This window comes from Aulonocara stuartgranti (assembly GCF_965226115.1).
Source record: "Aulonocara stuartgranti genome assembly, chromosome: 23".
Taxonomy (NCBI): domain Eukaryota; kingdom Metazoa; phylum Chordata; class Actinopteri; order Cichliformes; family Cichlidae; genus Aulonocara; species Aulonocara stuartgranti.
In genome coordinates, this window is record NC_138958.1 from 29775416 (window position 1) to 29795222 (window position 19807).

General features: G+C 40.1%; 1 long non-coding RNA gene across 1 annotated transcript in view; it reads right to left on the reverse strand.

Annotated features, from left to right (window-relative positions):
• LOC309701211 overlaps positions 1-17140 on the reverse strand; it is a 30284-nt gene extending 13144 nt beyond the window's left edge. Inside the window, exon 1 of the long non-coding RNA XR_014274913.1 lies at positions 16862-17140. This is a non-coding gene — a long non-coding RNA (uncharacterized lncRNA). The remainder of the gene's footprint in view (positions 1-16861) is intronic.
• Positions 17141-19807: the final 2667 nt, after the last annotated feature.

Genomic DNA, 19807 nt, shown 5'->3' on the forward strand with positions numbered 1-19807 from the left:
ATGGGGGTCAAAGGTTAAAGGCTGTTTTAACATGCCAGAAATAAATCCCTCTTTCACATAGTGCCATTTGGCCAGACATCCCAACTTCAATATTTAACAAGAGGTTATCTCAAAATCCAACAGCACGAAGTGCTATCAACCAGAAAACTGTATAAAAATAAATAGTACGGCACTTTTGTAACTACAGTTCGAATCTGTGAATATCTGTCCAGCTTTACTGAAGTAGAAATCGACTGCTACACACAAAGCCGATCTGCTTTAATGGGGAAGCTTTTCCCTTTTTTTTCAGCTTTCCTGTGGAGGGGTCATATGCAGCACGTCGTCCTTTTTTACCCCGCTTGGACCACAAGTTCTAACTTGTGATTGATGCAGTAAATGGCGATCAGGTTAGGATTGATCTTTCCATGTAAAAGTGTCTCTCCTCCGCTGTATCAGCCCATCCCAGCAGCTGCAGGGGCAAAGCTAGCAAAGAAAGACTATATGGGATGGATGGGTCGGGGGGTAGGTGGTGTTTTTAAATTAGAAACCATTTAAAACAATTATCTAGACATATGACTATAAATCATTGCAAAGAAAACCAAAAAGCAAAATGTAGTTAAAAAATGAGCCAGCTAGGTGATTTAGTGGAACCCCTTAAAGCCAAATTGTCCACTTATTTGAATTTTGCTACACGTGTAGCAGCCGCAATGTCAGCCGCTGTACGTTGGATGCTACCACTGAAATCTGCCCTCAGACAGTATTGTTTTGGTGGTTGTGGACCCAAGATGTTGAGGTTGTCCATTAATTACATGGTTTAATGTTCAGTCAGGTCTCTTCTTCATGCCCACAATGATTGTTGTCTTCATGGCCGGCACAGAAAATCCTGGAACTGGAAATCGGGCGCGCTATCCACAAAAGGATTTAATTTTCTCGGTGAAGCATCCATCCATTTGTTAACTGTTCCAACATGCATCTGGCTACTGAAAGGCAAGGGCTATGTGTCTTACACAGCACACCCTCCAGTGTATGCTTTACTTCAGTCAGCCCCTTTTGCGCTCTTTGCTCTGCATACACGAGTCAAAACATCAAGTGCATTTGGGATTGCAAAAAAACCCTGTTTATCTGTAAAAAAATAATCCGAGCAGCTGTTAAATTTATCATCAATTAAGACAAATGACTGTAACAGCGGTGCGCAGTGACTTTTACAGAAAGGTAAGCAGAGTTGATGAACCAAGTTTTACATACAGTATCCAAAGTAAAAGTAGTTATACTGCAGAAAAACGGTTCCCTGTCAGTGGGCTGCTGTTATATATGTTGTTTATGGGGTAATATTACTCATGCATTATGTTGGATTTTACCACTGCTGATGTTTAAGGTTGAGCTCATTTGTAATACTTTGTATTCTGTTTGGTAGTTTAATCTTCAGCAATTCATCACATTCTACAAGATGTTTGTGGCATTGCTGGAGCATGCACACGATGAACTTTTTGTTTGTTGAATCAAATTATAAGATGAGTGAAAACAGACAATAGAGATCCTTCATGGGAGAGAAGGCTTTGTAGAGATATATTAAAATGAGTCATATTATTTTTAGATTTAACTGGTCAAGCTCTTCTTGAGTAGGCTGTCCTTATTCTAGCTTGATGCAGTAATATATATATAAATGCTCAGAGACAAGGTCAGTGTTTGAATGGATTAATGAGAGACAAGTGCTTTGTTTGGAAAAGCACAAGATAGGTCTTGATCATTTAAGGCTGGATGTTGCTTCCAAGCACTACCAAAGCCTGGATTATAAGGCAAAAAGCACTAACAACACCAGAATGTAGAGTCAACTTTACTGCAAATGGAGAGCTATGACAGCAGAGTTTGATAAGTTAGACGTGGAGGTGGATTTTTGCCTCCTGAGAATCCTCACCTGCCCTAAAGCAAGACATCAGAGCACAAATGGTGACAACATTGTGCAGCATGTAGGAGGAACAGCAGTTCCAGTACTGGTGAACATTTCAAATCCTGCCTTTGTGTTTTTTTCCCCCACATATTTTCTTTCATCAGGCAAGCTGTAAAGTACATGTATGCTTTTATATGATCACTGTGAATTGCATAATCTAAAATCGCCTTGTTTGTATAAAATCCATTTATGTGTACTGCTTTTTGAGCCATTAACTATATCCTAGGATGTGATAAGAATGTCATTTTAGCTTTTTTCCAAGACAGTACTAAATGCATTTTTTTTTTCAAATCATTACCTGATTTTCGTTTAACTGAAAGTAGGTCGTACAGGCTCAATACGTTATTAGTTCAACCCATTACCTTGCCAATACTTGCTAGAACTGGGTTGGACACCTTTTTCCTTCAGAGCTGCTTTAAAAAATTTATGACATACATTTGACAAGGTGCTGGAAACATTCCTCAGAGATTTTGGTCCATATTAACATGACAGCAACAAACAATTACTGCAGATTTTTCGAATGCACATCCATGATGTAAATCTCCTATATCCTACAGGTGCTCTACTGGACTGGTGAGGCCGTCTGAGTACAGTGGTGAACTCGCTGTCAGGGTGTGTTATCCTGCTGGAAGCAGCCTTTAGAAGACAGGCGCACTGTGGTCATAAAGGGATGGACAAAACTCGGGCAGGCTGTGGTGTTTAAACAATGCTCAGTTGATACTAAGGAGCCCAAAGTGTGCCAAGAAAATATCTCCCACACCCTTGCATACCAACACCAGCCTGAACTGCAATATGGAGTCATGTGTTCATACTGTATACCAAATTCTGACCCTACCATCTGAATGTTGCAGCAGAAATCAAGACTCATCAAACCAGGCAAGATTTTTTCAATCTTCCATCATCTAATTTTGGTGAGCCCGTGTAAACTGTAGCCTGAGATTCCTCTTCTTCACTGACAGGAGTGGTGCCTGGTATATTCGTATGCTGCTGTAGCCCATCTGCTTCAAGGTTTAACAGAGATGCTCTTCTGCATACATGACTGTAACAAATGGTTCTTTGAGAAACTGCTGCATCAGCTGTAAGCAGTCTGGCCTCCAGCATCAACAAGGTGCTTTCACCCAGACAACTGGTACGACTGGATTTTCCTACACGTGTGATTGACTCATTAGATATTTCTGAAGAAGGAGCTGAATAACTTTAACAAATGAAGTATCACGTTAGTGTATACACCTTTCCCTGACAGTGCTTTTGCTTTATTTCTGAATATCAGTGAATAAGACACATTTTGTTAAATATAATAAAAACAGCCACAATGAATAATTTGGCTGTGATAAATATTAATTTATATCAAACAAAACAATGTGAAAATTTTTTAGTCGATCAAACAATAAATATAGCAGGCTCCAGAGTCATTTGTATTCGTTTTCAAGACTAATTTAAAAAAATGAATAAAAATCTTACCAAAAGCAGTAACCATAAAAAGACTCATGGCTCACTTACTGGCCTTTGCCGAAACTTTAAGACCTCATATCATCGTAAGCCGCTGCTCCAAACTGTGAAATATGCTCATTTACTTCTTTGCCAAGAACTATATGGGCTCTGCCCATTTAAAAAAGGCATGCTGCACAGTGGCATGTCTAGAAAATTTTTGTTGGGGGGGGCAGGTAGGGGCACAGATTTGGAGAAGGGTGGCAGATGTAATTGGCAGATAATGTTTTAAAAAAAAATTCTACCAACCATTAACCATAATTCAATAATCCTATAAACCTAATAACCGAATGAGCTTTTAACTCTTATTAGAATGAGATTTTAACCACTACGGTGCAAAGTTTTTAGATACTGCGTTGATAAAGTACAAGAGATACAATCAGTGCTTTGTCAGTGTTTACTCAGCATTCAAGGACAGCAATATTTGCATAGTATTTTTACTGACATGTAGTGCACATACGTATGTTTTGGGCAAAAACATTTTTGAATATTAAAATACGAACATTTGTAACAAACAATTGACAAATTAGCCAGTTCCAATGTAAAACTTTATCTGCCTGTTAAAAAAAGAAGATAATCTTCTCACAAACTGGTGTTTGATTTTGAAACAGGAAAAAAGTGGGGAAACAACTGAAAAGACTAACATTTGAATAAAACCTGAAAGCAAGTAAATACTTTCTATGCTGCCTTATGGTAAACTTTGGTAATATTGATAAAGAACAACACTGGCTGACGATGAAATACAGTCAGCTGGCATGGTGACACTGCCAGTATAACCTGCAGGGCTGGACTGGGACAGAAAATCGGGCATTTTGACTACAGACCGGCCCACCAGGTATTAAAACCATAAAGCCTTTGAATGAAAACAAATGCTGATGTGACAGTGATGTACACTGTCTTGTTGGTATATGTATGATTTCTATACATTTTACATCAGATAAAAACTTTGGTTGTAAGATTTAGATAATTATTTAATAAAAGCGAGATATTTTAAATGAGAATAAGAAAGAAAAGTATTTCTTTGTGCCCCCCTCTCCCTGTTAATTCCCTACCTGGCCCCCTGGCATAACTTTGCTAGACCCGCCCCTGCACAGTTACCAGCTGTCAGCTACGTAAAAAAGGATCCTGGTGTTATTTGTCTCTCAGAAACAGTTCATAACTTCCCTTCAACTCATTCATGTCACCTAAACCTGTTTCTCCATCACCTGTTCAGCTCTGATGATCCAGTAAGGACATCTCCTGGTTTCATCTTCATGTTTCCCTCTCACCACATATCCAAACTGACATCATGACCAGCAGCTTTACAGCTGTGGCTCCAGCAAACATCAGCTGATACTGGAAATTAATATTACCGTATTTCCCGGACTACAAAGCGCACCTAAATATTAGCCGCACAAGCTAAAATCAGGGGAAAATCCTGTTTTGTACATACATTAGCCGCACCTGACCAAAAGCCGCAGGTGTTTCAATGTTGACTTATCATATGTAAGAGAATATGCACAAAGGGAATTGTCAGGAAAGAGATGGCTGTTTGGAGACATCACTTTTATTAATATTTTGAAAAACAAGTTATGGGTACATATTTGCACATGTAGTACATAACAGTAGCCTACAGCACACCAGAAAAATAGATTCGGCCTACCTTTTAGGCTCAGGTGCAGTGACACGGCTTTAACAAGAAGAAAAGTCAGTCATTCACCACCATCTTTCTCTTCTTCCTACGCACTAAAACCACCAAAGTCCTCTTCTCCAGTGTCAGATACAAACAGGCTCATGATGGCTTCGTCATCCACTCTTCTTCTCTCCTTCGTTGTCACTTTCAAAACCAAAGAAATCCTCGTCAGTGTCAGAGTCGAACACCCTCAGAAGGGCCGTGGCAGTGTCCTCCTCTCCATCATGCAGCAGTCCAGCCCTTCAAAATCCGTTGGTGATCGTGGATGTTTTCACACTTTTCCACGCTGTCAGAATCCACCGGTGGAGTTGGGCATAACTTGCTTTTTGGGCATAACTTGCTTTTTGGGCATAACTTGCAAGTTTATCGCCGCTCATCATCCACGACTCCCGCTGAACGCGTAGCGCTACTTTGAAGTTTGTTTTTCGCGCTACTTCGTACGGCACTACGTTGCCTGGCGGACGGACATGTGACTAACATACCACTCTTGAACCCCGATCCTTCCGCCAGGCAACGTAGTGCCGTACAACAGCGGAACACACAAAACAAATCGTCTTACGATATGACAAAAATCACGGACAATCCATAGAAAAGCCGCACCTGACTAAAAGCCGCAGGGTTCAAAGCTTGTGCAAAAAGTAGCGGCTTATAGCCCGACATTTACGGTAAATAAATTCTAACAACAGCTGATCAAGCTTAAACGTGCTGCTGTTGTTTAGCGCGACATCTGCTGGTTTCCTCTTTCTGGCACAAAGTGGGCGATAAATAAACAAGAGAGAAAAGCTGATCAGCTGATCATTGATCAGTTTCATGATTGAAGTAGCAACAGAAGAGGGAGGGGGAGAGAATGAGAGAAGAGGCAGCTGTGCAGCGTAAACACACAGAATAAATCCAGCTTTGTCTTTTTCCATTCTAGCTAAAGTTCGGGACAAACTGCGTCTCTTCTCAGCTCAATACCAAACGCATAATATTTTCTCTGAATGAGGGACCATTCCATTTTTAAGGAGCCGTTGGCAACTCTACTAACTAACCTTATGAATAAAATAAAGTTCACTATCAGTAACATCATAGCAACTGAACAGCTGTACAGAAACTCCGTCATGCTAGCTCGGGCAGTATGAGTTATTGCAACTGACGGTAAAAAGTCAGCACAACAAAAATAAACTCCACCTAAACTTGGTTTATATCTGACCCAGATAGACTGCAGGTGATAACTTCTTACCTGAAGTTCAGTTCACCTGACACTCGGACTGGCGGCTGCCTCGGGGCTCTCCTCCTGCCTCCCCTTCCCTCATCCACCTGCTGGCCTCTGTGGAAGCCCCGCCATAGCCACCACATTTTTACACATCGACCTGCATCTGGCCAATCCACCACCTCTCATTGTTCATGCCCTTACAAAATAAAAATAAAAAATAAGTCACCGGGCATATGCCCGGTATGCCCGATGGCCAGTCCAGCTATGTTAACCTGCAACCAAATCTGCAGCTCCATAGAGCAATGTTACGACTTAGATTTGTATAATGTATAATGTATTATAATGTATAATGTATAATCAGCCTTTTTCCCCTGTTTCCCTTCTTTAAGATTGGCTTCTTGATAGCCACCGTTCCACTGAGACCATTTCTGATGAGGCTTCAGATAGGTTTGTAGCTTGAACCCATCCGCTGGAACGTTGAAGACAATATAATTACACTGCAAAGCAAGACACAAGTAGGCAAAGTTCTTCATGTTACTCGTGCACGGGAGAGACCGGACAGAGTGCCGTTCCTTCACTTGACCCCAGTTGCTCTCGTCCGTTCTCCCGTACCACTGCCCTTTTATTGAGGTTACACGAATATGCATAGGTTCATTAACATATGACGTCTACATACAAACAAAGAGTACCTTGCCTGTGTGTGTGTGTGCGTATGTGGTGGATGTGTGTGTGTGTTGGATGTGTGTGTGTGTGTTGGATGTGTGTGTGTGTGTGTGTGTGTGTGTGTGTGTGTGTGTGTGTGTACTGCTGATCAAAGGGTCATAAAAGCACACAAGCAAACATCCTTGGTCAGGAAGAGGGTAGACCCCCCCTCATCCTAGATAACACCGTGAGGAAGTCCAGCAGTTCATTTATACACAAAAAGCACTTAGACTAGAACAGACGTAACTACGTTAATCCTACCATAAAACAATTAAACAAGGTACGAACTTTCCCATGCTCCCAGGATGTAGGTGTGCATTCTAGTATGGAACACACACCCAGCCTCTGTAGCCTGTTAACGATCACCCAACTTATCACTACACAATTAATTATACACCTCTAAGCATCCATGGTTAAATATTTGTAAGCATAAATGACAATCAACAATACAAACTCTAACAGCTTCAGTTAACAGTAGATGGATCAGCTGATTTCAGATGCATTTCTCAGGTATTCTATAGAGTCTGCGTTTTAGGACTTCCACTTCTTCTTTTATCCTCCACTTGTCCAGTTTTCTCACATTTCTTAAGGACGCATTGCACACCATGGCAAAATATGCCAAGTGATAGTGAAGTTAGCTTTTAGCTCTTTGGGAATCTTCTTTATGACTAGTAACAAAGTTCTTAAAGATGCAATTAAAATCAGTGAAAAATAAAACAAGAAAAACTTTGAAAGACCATCAGAAACTCTGGAGAACCTTTGTTAAAGACACATTTTAAATAATTACAAGAAAGTCTGGCTCATTGGAACCAAAATATCAAGAAATGAAGGGTGGCTCATAACTTTTGCACAGGACTGTATGTTACTGTAACATTATTCCAGCTATCAGTTGTGCTCCTCTTATTACTGTTGGTTTTTAGGGGCCAAATATTTGGGTTTTAACGCAGCTGTAATTATGTTAGGCGAAACTTCCATTTGTGTCTGACGTGAAGTCACCATGAGCCAGCCGAGTACTAAAACTGCTGCTTTCTCAATGAATATGTGGTCATTAAATCAGAAATTCTCAGCTAATGATATCTTCATTGCCTTAGTAGCAGGTGAAAACCTTGACACCTTTTACGTGCAGTCATTTAAAAGCAGCAAAATTCACATTTGAGAAGCTTTAATGTGGGTTCAACTATAACAGGATCAGTTCTAAAAATATAGCTCCACCTAAAAGTTTATATTACATCTGTCTAAGAAGAGAAACCCCACACTTGAAAAGTAAACCAGAGGCAAAACAATGTTCAGCTTTTCCTAATTTTATATGTCACCCGTTTGTGCCTTGATCATAAGTAAGTATTCATGCTGTTGCCTCATTTACATAACATCATGCCGAGTTTTCCCCATTATACCTGGCAGAGCAGCAGTTTTTCAAATAGCTCTTGTTTTATGGTAATACAACTCATTACTCTGCACTGATTGGAAGAATAGTTTCAAAACTGTGAATCATAAGCGTGCCTTTCCTCTCAAGTGATTTATTAGGCACACTTTATCCTGACTTTACAATGTGCCACGTGATATTTTTACACGCTAATGTGGAATATAACCTGCAAACCATGTTTTCACTTAAACACACGTGCCACTATTCATGAATGAAAATGTAAGGTAAATGGGAGGAACAGATGGAAATGAAGTGGAAGTAATGCCGTCCCAAAGAGCAAAGAGGCACTGGAGCAGCTTCTCATGGAAATCGCATATATTTAGATCTTCAGTTATAACTGATGTTTTGCTTTATGCCTCTTGCTGGCCTGATATATGAGAAACTGAATTTTGCTGCAGGATAAAGGGTGAAAGCTTCACGTTTTTAAAGGAACAGACAAATTGGACAAAATGCTTATTTGTTTTTTCAAATGTCAAACAAGAAGGTTGATACCACTTGCGTGTCTTTTTTTTTTTTACCAGGTCAAATATTTACACCTACACCTGCACCGGCAGCACATGTTAAACCTATTAAAAAGCTTGTTCTGTGGGGATTACATGCTTTTCGTTTTCCATTCTTTATGCTAAAGTAAACTATTGGTATTCTGGTCACAGATCAATACTTAACACACAGGTATGAAAGCAGTATTGATCTTCTCATCCAACAATCTGACAAAAATCCAAAACGTCTAAATAATTTATTTCAAATGGAGCGATGGCCTCTTGATAGCATGGATACATGACAGAAGTGGGTGTTCAAATGCCTCTAAGTGACCAGTGATTCCAGTTCACAGACAGGCAATTGCTTGCTGTTGACAGCAAGGCTGTCCAAAAGGCTTGTCCAAAAATAATTGATTTTTATTTTTTTTAACTTTATTTTCTTTTTTTAAAATAGTGGCTTAACATTTGTGGAAAAAATAAGCTTCTTTTTCCGTCTGTGTGCCCCGGAAGGTGAAAAGGATGGCTGGGCCTACAGAGCTATGACCACAGGAATTTAGCCCATTTTAACCAAACTGTTTTAAATGAACTGAAATTAAATTTTAGCTAGCCTTTATGTCAAGTCCAGGAGTGTAAATTCTATTGGCCATCATAGTTCATGAACAACCTTTTTATTTCCTGACGAAAACATGACGATTACTCCATAAAAAATAAATGCACTAGGACAAAAACCATGATGAAATGTATCAACACTTTTGTCAACAAATAAAAACGTGATAAATATATGCAGAGTATTTATAGTCAGACAAATAAAACCCTGACTTAACGTCAGAATAATATTAACATATAACAGTTACACACCCAGATGTGTAGATATTACATAGTCAATGTGCATAAAAACCTTGGAATAATTTGGTATGGCACTGCCAGTCAAAAACTTAACCTGTAACTTTAGGAGACCTTTAAGGCATGCAATGCTTAGTGTATTGAAGACTTTCATCAATAATTTAAAATCCCAATTTTAATACACGTTGTACCCTGTATTCATTCATTTTTGAATGTTGATCTAAATTAACTATCAGGCTATCAATTTACTATCATTTAGCCTCAAACTGCAGCCTTCATAGTAATTCATCCATCCCTCTGTCTGTCTTCTGTTTATAATATAGGAACGATTATACCCACAAAGCATTAAAAAGTTTTATATAAAATTTTGCAGTACTTGCTGTAAGGTTCATGCACTCCCGATGGTCATCGAAAACGTGCTCAGCTTTACCGCCATGAACTGCCGTCTGTTTCACTATCTGTGTGTGGTATCTAAAGACTTTTATTCTACTTCTTCATTCTGTATGTAATTGTGACTCAAACAAAATTCCCTTGTAGGTACAAGTTTTGGTGACCATTAATTTACGTACGGATGATGTGAAAGAAACAAAAACTGAAAACACAACATGGTATTATTGAATAATTAAAAAGATTAATAATAATTTTAAAATTGTTGTTATAAATGTAAATATAATAATAATTGTTATAAATGTAATGCTGTTCATCCAAAGTGTTCCAATTAGCAGAGGGTACATACAGGATAAAATCATGCAGACGTTATATCAAGTTCCTTTACATACTGCTTGATAGCTTCACAGATTGTTATATTGCATGATTTCTATCCTATACTCGAAGTGTGGCTACTGTCAGGCTGCAAAGCTTTTTATGCTTTGCATAATCAGTTTATGAAATATTCACAAACTGATATTCCTAAACCTTTGCCCTGTTAGTTCCATGGCATTGGACCCCACCTCCCACTCTTTTGTTGTAGCTTCACGTGCTTACTTTGATGTGAAACAATTTGGCTGCAAGGGTGAAAATAGTGCTGCAATTACAAAAAAAAGATAATCTATCTGCATTTTAAGTGGTGATGTATCAACCCTGTTTCCAGGTCCAAGCATCTAACTTTGTTGATTGAGGCTGTCATCATTTTAATGAGTTGTAATGCTTAATGTTTTATACTTTTTCTTTAAACACTAATTATGTGCAGCACAACTATAAGGTCAGGCTTTAGTAGTGGTGTACCATAACACGGGCTGGATTTGATACCAAGTATATGCAGTATCACTCACACAACATACCAGTACAGATACTCTTAATATATTAAGGCAGTTTATGTAGGGGAGGGCTGTGTGTCATGATTTATGAAGTGAGTGCATCTTCAGTTTGCTTAATATGAAAACATTTTAATGACAACTAAATGACTGAATTTTGCCTTCCATTATTTTTCAAGGACTTTGGCTCAACTTCTGTTGTTTTAAATCTGCTATTTAGATAAGAAAATGGTGCTGGCATGGCTGGCAGCCTTAACCCAATTTCCCTCGGAATGAATAAAGTATGATCAATCAATCAATCAATCAATCAATCAATCAATCAAAAACCTTATTAGACTGTTAACATAAAAGGATTACTATATTTAAACATTTTTGTACTTCAAGATTGAAGTACATTTTTTCAGCTCCAATAAAATAATTTATTTAACACAATTCGGTGAGCTAAATATATAATTTGAATGTCTGAATAGAGTCTACAGGTAATCAGTCTGCTGAAGTACCAATTACGACCAATAACATTTTGAAAATTAACAATAAGTAATGCTAAACCTAGACCATGAGTCATGACCAGTGTTGGGACTAACGCGTTATTAAGTAACGCGTTACAGTAACTACGTTATTATTGTGGTAACGAGCACGGTAACTAGTTATTATGCCAAAATCAGGAACGCGTTACTCGTTACTGGGATTTAGAGAGGGTCGTTACTCGTTACTTCGTGTGGTGGCTATCGCGGAGCTTCCACAGATTCAGTAACATTAGCAAGTGGTGGAGGCCAGCAGGTGGATGAGGGAAAGGGACGCAGAAGGAAAAGAGACCCGAGGCGGCCGCCGGTCCAAGTGTGAACTGAACCTCAGGTAAGAAGTTATGACCTGCAGTCTCTCTGGGTCAGATATGAACCAAGTTTAGGTGGAGTTTATTTTCGTTATTCTGACTTTTTCCGTACTGCGTGCTAGCTAGCATGACGGAGTTTCTATACAGCTGGGTGGGTGCTATGAAGTTAATGATGTTGAACTTTATTTTGTTCATAAGTTATTAGAGTTGCCAACCGTCCCGCCTGGTATTCAGAGAAAATATTACGCGTTTCTTATTGAGGTGAAAAGGAACAGTTTGTCCCGTAATTCAGCTACAATGAAAAAGACACAAAGCTGGAGTTATTCTGTGTCTTTGCTGCACAGCTGCCTCTTCTTCTCTCATCCTCTCCCCCTCCCTCTCCCGTTTCTGCTTCAATCATGAAAACTGATCAATGATCAGCTGATCGGCTCTCTTGTTTGTTTATCGCTCACTTTGCGCCGAAAGAGAAAACCAGCAGCAGCAGCACGTTTAAGCTTGATCAGCTATTGTTAGAATTTATTTAATATTAATTTCTAGTATCAGCTGATGTTTGCTGGAGCCACAGCTGTAAAAAAAAGCTGCTGGTCATGATATGGTTTGGTTATCTGGTGAGAGGGAAACATGAAGATGAAACCAGGAGATGTCCTTACTGAATCATCAGAGCTGAACAGGTGATGGAGAAACAGGTTTACCTTTTAGGTGACATGAATGAGTTGAAGGGAAGTTATGAACTGTTTCTGAGAGACAAATAACACCAGGATCCTTTTCTAAGTAGCTGACAGCTGGTAACTGTGCAGGTGCAGATCTAGCAAAGTGTTGCCAGGGGGGCATGTAGGGCATTAACAGGGAAAGGGGGGCACAAAGAAATACTTTTCTTTCTTATTCTCATTTAAAATGTCTAGCTTTTAAAAAATAATTATCTGAATCTTACAACAAACGATTGATAGATTGATGCATATATACCATCAAAACAGTGTACATCATTGTCACAACAGTGTTTATTTTCATTCAAAGGCTTTATGAATTTTCCTATAATGGTGGGCCGGTCTCTAGTCAAAATGCCCGGGCCAATTTTCTGTCCCAGTCCAGCCCTGTATGCAGCTCATCTGCAGTCTGGTGTTGCCTACATCTTCCTATTCAGAAGGCAGAATTTCCGAGTTCTGAGTACAATCGAAAGCACCACGACTCCAGTTTTTGTGTTGGATGTAAAAGGCGCGCATGACGCTGTGACGTAGGCTAGAATCATGGCAGCAGTCAATGACGGTCCAGGCGTGGGATTTCTCTCATGGAAATATGCACATTATCTTTTCCTTTCTATTGGTAGGTGGCACAGTGCACTTGTGGCTGTCATGGTCCTGGGCCATGTTGGCCCAGTGTTCTTAGTTTTCTTGTATGTTTGTATTTTGTTCCCTGTTTAGGCTCTGTTTCCTGAGTTGCCCTGTTGTGTTGTTCCCTGAGTGCTTTCCCTTTGTGACTCTCACCCCCTGTGTGCCCCTCTGTGTATTCATGAGCCCTCGTCCCCTTTCGTGTTTATTCCGTGTCTCCCCTGCCCGTTATGTTGGTGTTCTCCCCGTGCGCTCTCTCCTCCTGTCTGAACCTCTGTACTTCCTGTTTCACCTCTACCGTCAGTGTTGTGTTCACTCCTGCCATGTCCCGTGATTATTATCAGTGTCACCTGTGTTCCCCGTGTGCTCCCACTTCCCTCATTACCCCTCTGTGTATTTATGTCTGCGTCTCCCTCAGTTCTGTGTCGCGTTCTCCCTCATGTTGTGTGTGTTCCTCCCTGTGTTTCTTGGCGAGCTTTGTATTTAGTTTTCCCAGTTTAGTTTTGTATTTCCTACGTTCTGCCTCTCCAGCATTAAAGCTGTAATTTTTGAGTCCTCCTCCTGCCTGCCACACAGCGATCCATGACAGTGGCAAGTAAGCAAGCTAGAAGACTGGCAAAGTTATGGAAGCAACACATTAACAAGAGAATTCTGAGTAAAACCAAAGTTACTTTCCCTAGTAACTAGTTACTTTGAAAGTAACGAGTAACTTGAAGTAACTGAGTTACTTTTGAGAGAAGTAACTAGTAATGTAACTAAGTTACTATTTTAAAGTAACTTACCCAACACTGGTCATGACTGAAACATTACTTTCACCACTATATGAGTTACCTGGAAATTCGTTGCCTCTTGTGCCCAGGAGATATTTTATTTTGTATTTTCATGACCACAGTTATAATCAGAATTATCATTGATTAATCATTTACCATTGTTGAATCAGTTAACAGAATAATCTTTGAATCACATCTATGTTACTCTGAGCAAATATTAATGCACAGATTATCAGTACTCTAGTCAGTCTATTGTCGTTCTGTATGATTCTTTCTATTTGCCTAAGCAGTTAACCGCTCGGACTGCTGGGTCCTTTTGGACCCAGCCCTGTGTAACAGGCAGTTGGGCACGTACTCAGGCCTGTAACAACGTGCACACACTTATGTAAGACACGCACGTTCACACACACACTTAGTAAGAATAGGAAGGTTGTCTGAGGACAGTTTTTCTGATAGATATACTTTCACAAAATGCACAATATAATACACACTTGTTTTTCTCTAAAAGTAGCAGTTGATGTCCATATAAGGAGAACTTTTTGAGAGGTGGGGAATTGTTATCATTTCCAGTAAAGATCTAACTGTGATGTCATCATGGCAATATAAGGATACGGGACGGTCCATTCGAGGAAGGATTGTATTGCAAATTGTCTTCCCACACTGACTGCGCAAAGTGTGTACAATAAAAGATCACTATTTTTGACACCTACCCCGGACTCAGCCTGCTTTCTTCTCTTACCCAAATCGAACGAACTTTAACAATTCTTGGTGCCGAGAACCCGTTGGGGAGGAGAAGAGCATGCGGCTCGTCGTGGAGGTGACAAAGGGACGAAGGCCAGCAGCTTATCTGAGTGACGCCCAGTGTTGGGTAAGTTACTTTAAAATAGTAACTTAGTTACATTACTAGTTACTTCTCTCAAAAGTAACTCAGTTACTTCAAGTTACTCGTTACTTTCAAAGTAACTAGTTACTAGGGAAAGTAACTTTGGTTTTACTCAGAATTCTCTTGTTAATGTGTTGCTTCCATAACTTTGCCAGTCTTCTAGCTTGCTTACTTGCCACTGTCATGGATCGCTGTGTGGCAGGCAGGAGGAGGACTCAAAAATTACAGCTTTAATGCTGGAGAGGCAGAACGTAGGAAATACAAAACTAAACTGGGAAAACTAAATACAAAGCTCGCCAAGAAACACAGGGAGGAACACACACAACATGAGGGAGAACGCGACACAGAACTGAGGGAGACGCAGACATAAATACACAGAGGGGTAATGAGGGAAGTGGGAGCACACGGGGAACACAGGTGACACTGATAATAATCACGGGACATGGCAGGAGTGAACACAACACTGACGGTAGAGGTGAAACAGGAAGTACAGAGGTTCAGACAGGAGGAGAGAGCGCACGGGGAGAACACCAACATAACGGGCAGGGGAGACACGGAATAAACACGAAAGGGGACGAGGGCTCATGAATACACAGAGGGGCACACAGGGGGTGAGAGTCACAAAGGGAAAGCACTCAGGGAACAACACAACAGGGCAACTCAGGAAACAGAGCCTAAACAGGGAACAAAATACAAACATACAAGAAAACTAAGAACACTGGGCCAACATGGCCCAGGACCATGACAGCCACAAGTGCACTGTGCCACCTACCAATAGAAAGGAAAAGATAATGTGCATATTTCCATGAGAGAAATCCCACGCCTGGACCGTCATTGACTGCTGCCATGATTCTAGCCTACGTCACAGCGTCATGCGCGCCTTTTACATCCAACACAAAAACTGGAGTCGTGGTGCTTTCGATTGTACTCAGAACTCGGAAATTCTGCCTTCTGAATAGGAAGATGTAGGCAACACCAGACTGCAGATGAGCTGCATACAGGGCTGGACTGGGACAGAAAATTGGCCCGGGCATTTTGACTAGAGACCGGCCCACCATTATAGGAAAATTCATAAAGCCTTTGAATGAAAATAAACACTGTTGTGACAATGATGTACACTGTTTTGATGGTATATATGCATCAATCTATCAATCGTTTGTTGTAAGATTCAGATAATTATTTTTTAAAAGCTAGACATTTTAAATGAGAATAAGAAAGAAAAGTATTTCTTTGTGCCCCCCTTTCCCTGTTAATGCCCTACATGCCCCCCTGGCAACACTTTGCTAGATCTGCACCTGCACAGTTACCAGCTGTCAGCTACTTAGAAAAGGATCCTGGTGTTATTTGTCTCTCAGAAACAGTTCATAACTTCCCTTCAACTCATTCATGTCACCTAAAAGGTAAACCTGTTTCTCCATCACCTGTTCAGCTCTGATGATTCAGTAAGGACATCTCCTGGTTTCATCTTCATGTTTCCCTCTCACCAGATAACCAAACCATATCATGACCAGCAGCTTTTTTTTACAGCTGTGGCTCCAGCAAACATCAGCTGATACTAGAAATTAATATTAAATAAATTCTAACAATAGCTGATCAAGCTTAAACGTGCTGCTGCTGCTGGTTTTCTCTTTCGGCGCAAAGTGAGCGATAAACAAACAAGAGAGCCGATCAGCTGATCATTGATCAGTTTTCATGATTGAAGCAGAAACGGGAGAGGGAGGGGGAGAGGATGAGAGAAGAAGAGGCAGCTGTGCAGCAAAGACACAGAATAACTCCAGCTTTGTGTCTTTTTCATTGTAGCTGAATTACGGGACAAACTGTTCCTTTTCACCTCAATAAGAAACGCGTAATATTTTCTCTGAATACCAGGCGGGACGGTTGGCAACTCTAATAACTTATGAACAAAATAAAGTTCAACATCATTAACTTCATAGCACCCACCCAGCTGTATAGAAACTCCGTCATGCTAGCTAGCACGCAGTACGGAAAAAGTCAGAATAACGAAAATAAACTCCACCTAAACTTGGTTCATATCTGACCCAGAGAGACTGCAGGTCATAACTTCTTACCTGAGGTTCAGTTCACACTTGGACCGGCGGCCGCCTCGGGTCTCTTTTCCTTCTGCGTCCCTTTCCCTCATCCACCTGCTGGCCTCCACCACTTGCTAATGTTACTGAATCTGTGGAAGCTCCGCGATAGCCACCACACGAAGTAACGAGTAACGACCCTCTCTAAATCCCAGTAACGAGTAACGCGTTCCTGATTTTGGCATAATAACTAGTTACCGTGCTCGTTACCACAATAATAACGTAGTTACTGTAACGCGTTACTTAATAACGCGTTAGTCCCAACACTGGTGACGCCAGATTAGCAGGCTGTTAGCAGGCTCTGTCTCTGTGATGGGGGTCTGTTTGGGGGATTTTCCTCCACACAGAGTGTTTTCTTCTTGTTTTCAAGTGTTTACAAAAACTGGTTTTGTGGCCACAGTAGAGATTTCCTTCCTACATTCATGACTATATTTACAGCTCTAAAATATCTCGGTGAGATGCTGCTCTTTCTCACTCACAGCAGCCTACCTGTGTCTGAATGTGACCACATGACAACAAACCACAGCAGAGCAAAGAAGAGGAGGTGAAGAAAAGTGTGCTTGTGTGAGAAGAGTGGTGTTTGTACAGACAACTACTGTTTGATGAAATTGGAGCAACCTATTGAACTAAGAGAAGAGAAACAAACTAAAGCATTGATCCTGTCATCCCAGTAATGATTCAATACTAATATCAACACTGGTATTGATACTATCAGTATTTGGATCAGTCCAACCATCCCTCATATGGGCTTATGTTGTCCTGTACAACAAATACTTTAACACTTCAAAAAAGAATCATCATAAGGCAAACTTAGATAGGGCTGGTCTGCTTTTCTCATAACAGGGACATCCAATTCTTAATCCATAGGGTTTAGTATGATGTTGGCCCACCCTTTACAGTTAAAACAGCTTCATGGCAACCGCAAAACCCACACTCATCCACTGGGTTGTCAGACGAAGAAGTGTGATTCACCTGGAGTCCATTGGCGGCGTGCTTTACACCACTGCATCTGACACTTTGCATTGTGCTTAGTGATGTAAGGCTTGGGTGCAGCTGTTTCCATGGAAACACATTCCATGACGCTCTGTATGCACTGTTCTGATCTAATCTCAAGGTCACATGAACTTTAGAGATCTGTGGCAACTGACTCTGCAAAAAATCGGCAACCTCTGTGCACTATGAGCCTCAAAATCCTCTGACCTCACTCTGTGATTTTACGTGGACTATGACTTCATGGCTGAGTTGCTGTCGTTCCCAATCGCTTCCACTTTGGTATGATACCACTAACAGTTCACTGTGGAATATTTAGTAGTGAGGAAATTTCACGACTGGACTTGTTGCACACATAGCCTCCTATCACAATACCATACCAGAATACGCTGAGCTGCTGAGAGTGACCCATTCTTTCACAAATGTTTGTAGAAGCAGTCTGCATGCCTGGGTGCTTGATTTTATACACCTGTGGCACGGAAGTGACTGGAACACCTGAATTCATATTACCCTATTTATATTAGCCTAGCCATAGCTTTGTAGGGTTTCAGAGTGGTTTGATGTTGCAACATAAAAGCATTAATCCTGCTAAGTCTCCACTAAACCTTTTAAATCTTTTTTTTTCATGCATTCTAGATGGTAAATTTTATTATAACAGCTAGGGGAAGAAAGGGAAGAATAATTTTTCTACTAATTTCTATTTTTTCCCTTTAATTCTGTGACTGCCATAATGACATTTCCACTAGATGTGAATGATCACCTACCGTACCATTTCCACTTGTCAGTCTTTTGTGTCATTTAAAGCAGATTGCTCAGCCAGTCGGAACACCAATCAGTTAGTCAAATTTTAAGAACCATGATAATAGCATTAGAGTTAGATTTAACCATATGTAATACTTTCTAATAATCTGACAGCAACACAAAGAAACCATACATTTATTTCAAAACAGCACGTATCCTATTAAACTTTTGGCCTTGCACAGCTTCAGGAATTTAGCACTTTGAGGGAACGGTCTGCCAGACTCCAAATAACAGAATTTCTGAGCAGCTCTAATCAGTGAGGGTTGAAATAGCATCAGTAGCATTAATGCCATTATATCTGAAAAAACAAAAAGTAAAAATAAACGTATATAAAAAAAACCTTATATTATTTTTTTTCTCCCAATTCTAGTCAGCTCTCTGTTGTCAAAGAAAAAAAAAGAAGCAAATATCAACAAAAAACAAAAATTATGCCCCAAAATCTTTATTAAAAACCAGAAAAAGCAAGCAAGGCTGAACCATATTGACATGTTTTCTCTGTGTCTCTCTGATACTTTACCTGGCAGCATGTGGTTTGAATCAAATAACCTAAAAGTACAAGCAGCTGAAAAAGAGACAATATCCAGTTACAAGATTCATGTATTTTGTGGGTAAAAGCATAAAAGATTACGTTTTATTACTGAATCTCGCTTCTGTGTGGATCAATATTTTCATGTTTTTCTTACGTAAGAAATATTTAAGTCGGGAGGTGGAAAATAAACTCCAGGGGTCAGCAGATTAGAGGGAAAGAAATTTGTCACATCTGCCCTGTTGAGCTGCTGGTTATGTCCAACTCACATATACGTTTTCCTGTGTGGAAAGCAGGCCTTTATACTTCACTTCGGGGACCTCACAGAGCATGCATCTTCATGAATTTAATTATTTAAAAGAAACCATATATTCACTTTACTGTGCCAACAACAACAGATAATGTGTTTCCTTTGATTAATCTTGTTTATTTGCATATTGTCTTTATGTGTGTATCCAAGGGTTCCTGTGCTGCACACTTTACATCTGCATAGCTCAGTTTTGTTTGCATAAACCTGTTGTTGGCCTATTGATCGGTCTGCACTCTGAAACTGCCAATCAAATACATTTATAAAAGGAATTCTTGAATCAAAGTCTTTTCAGTCAAACCTC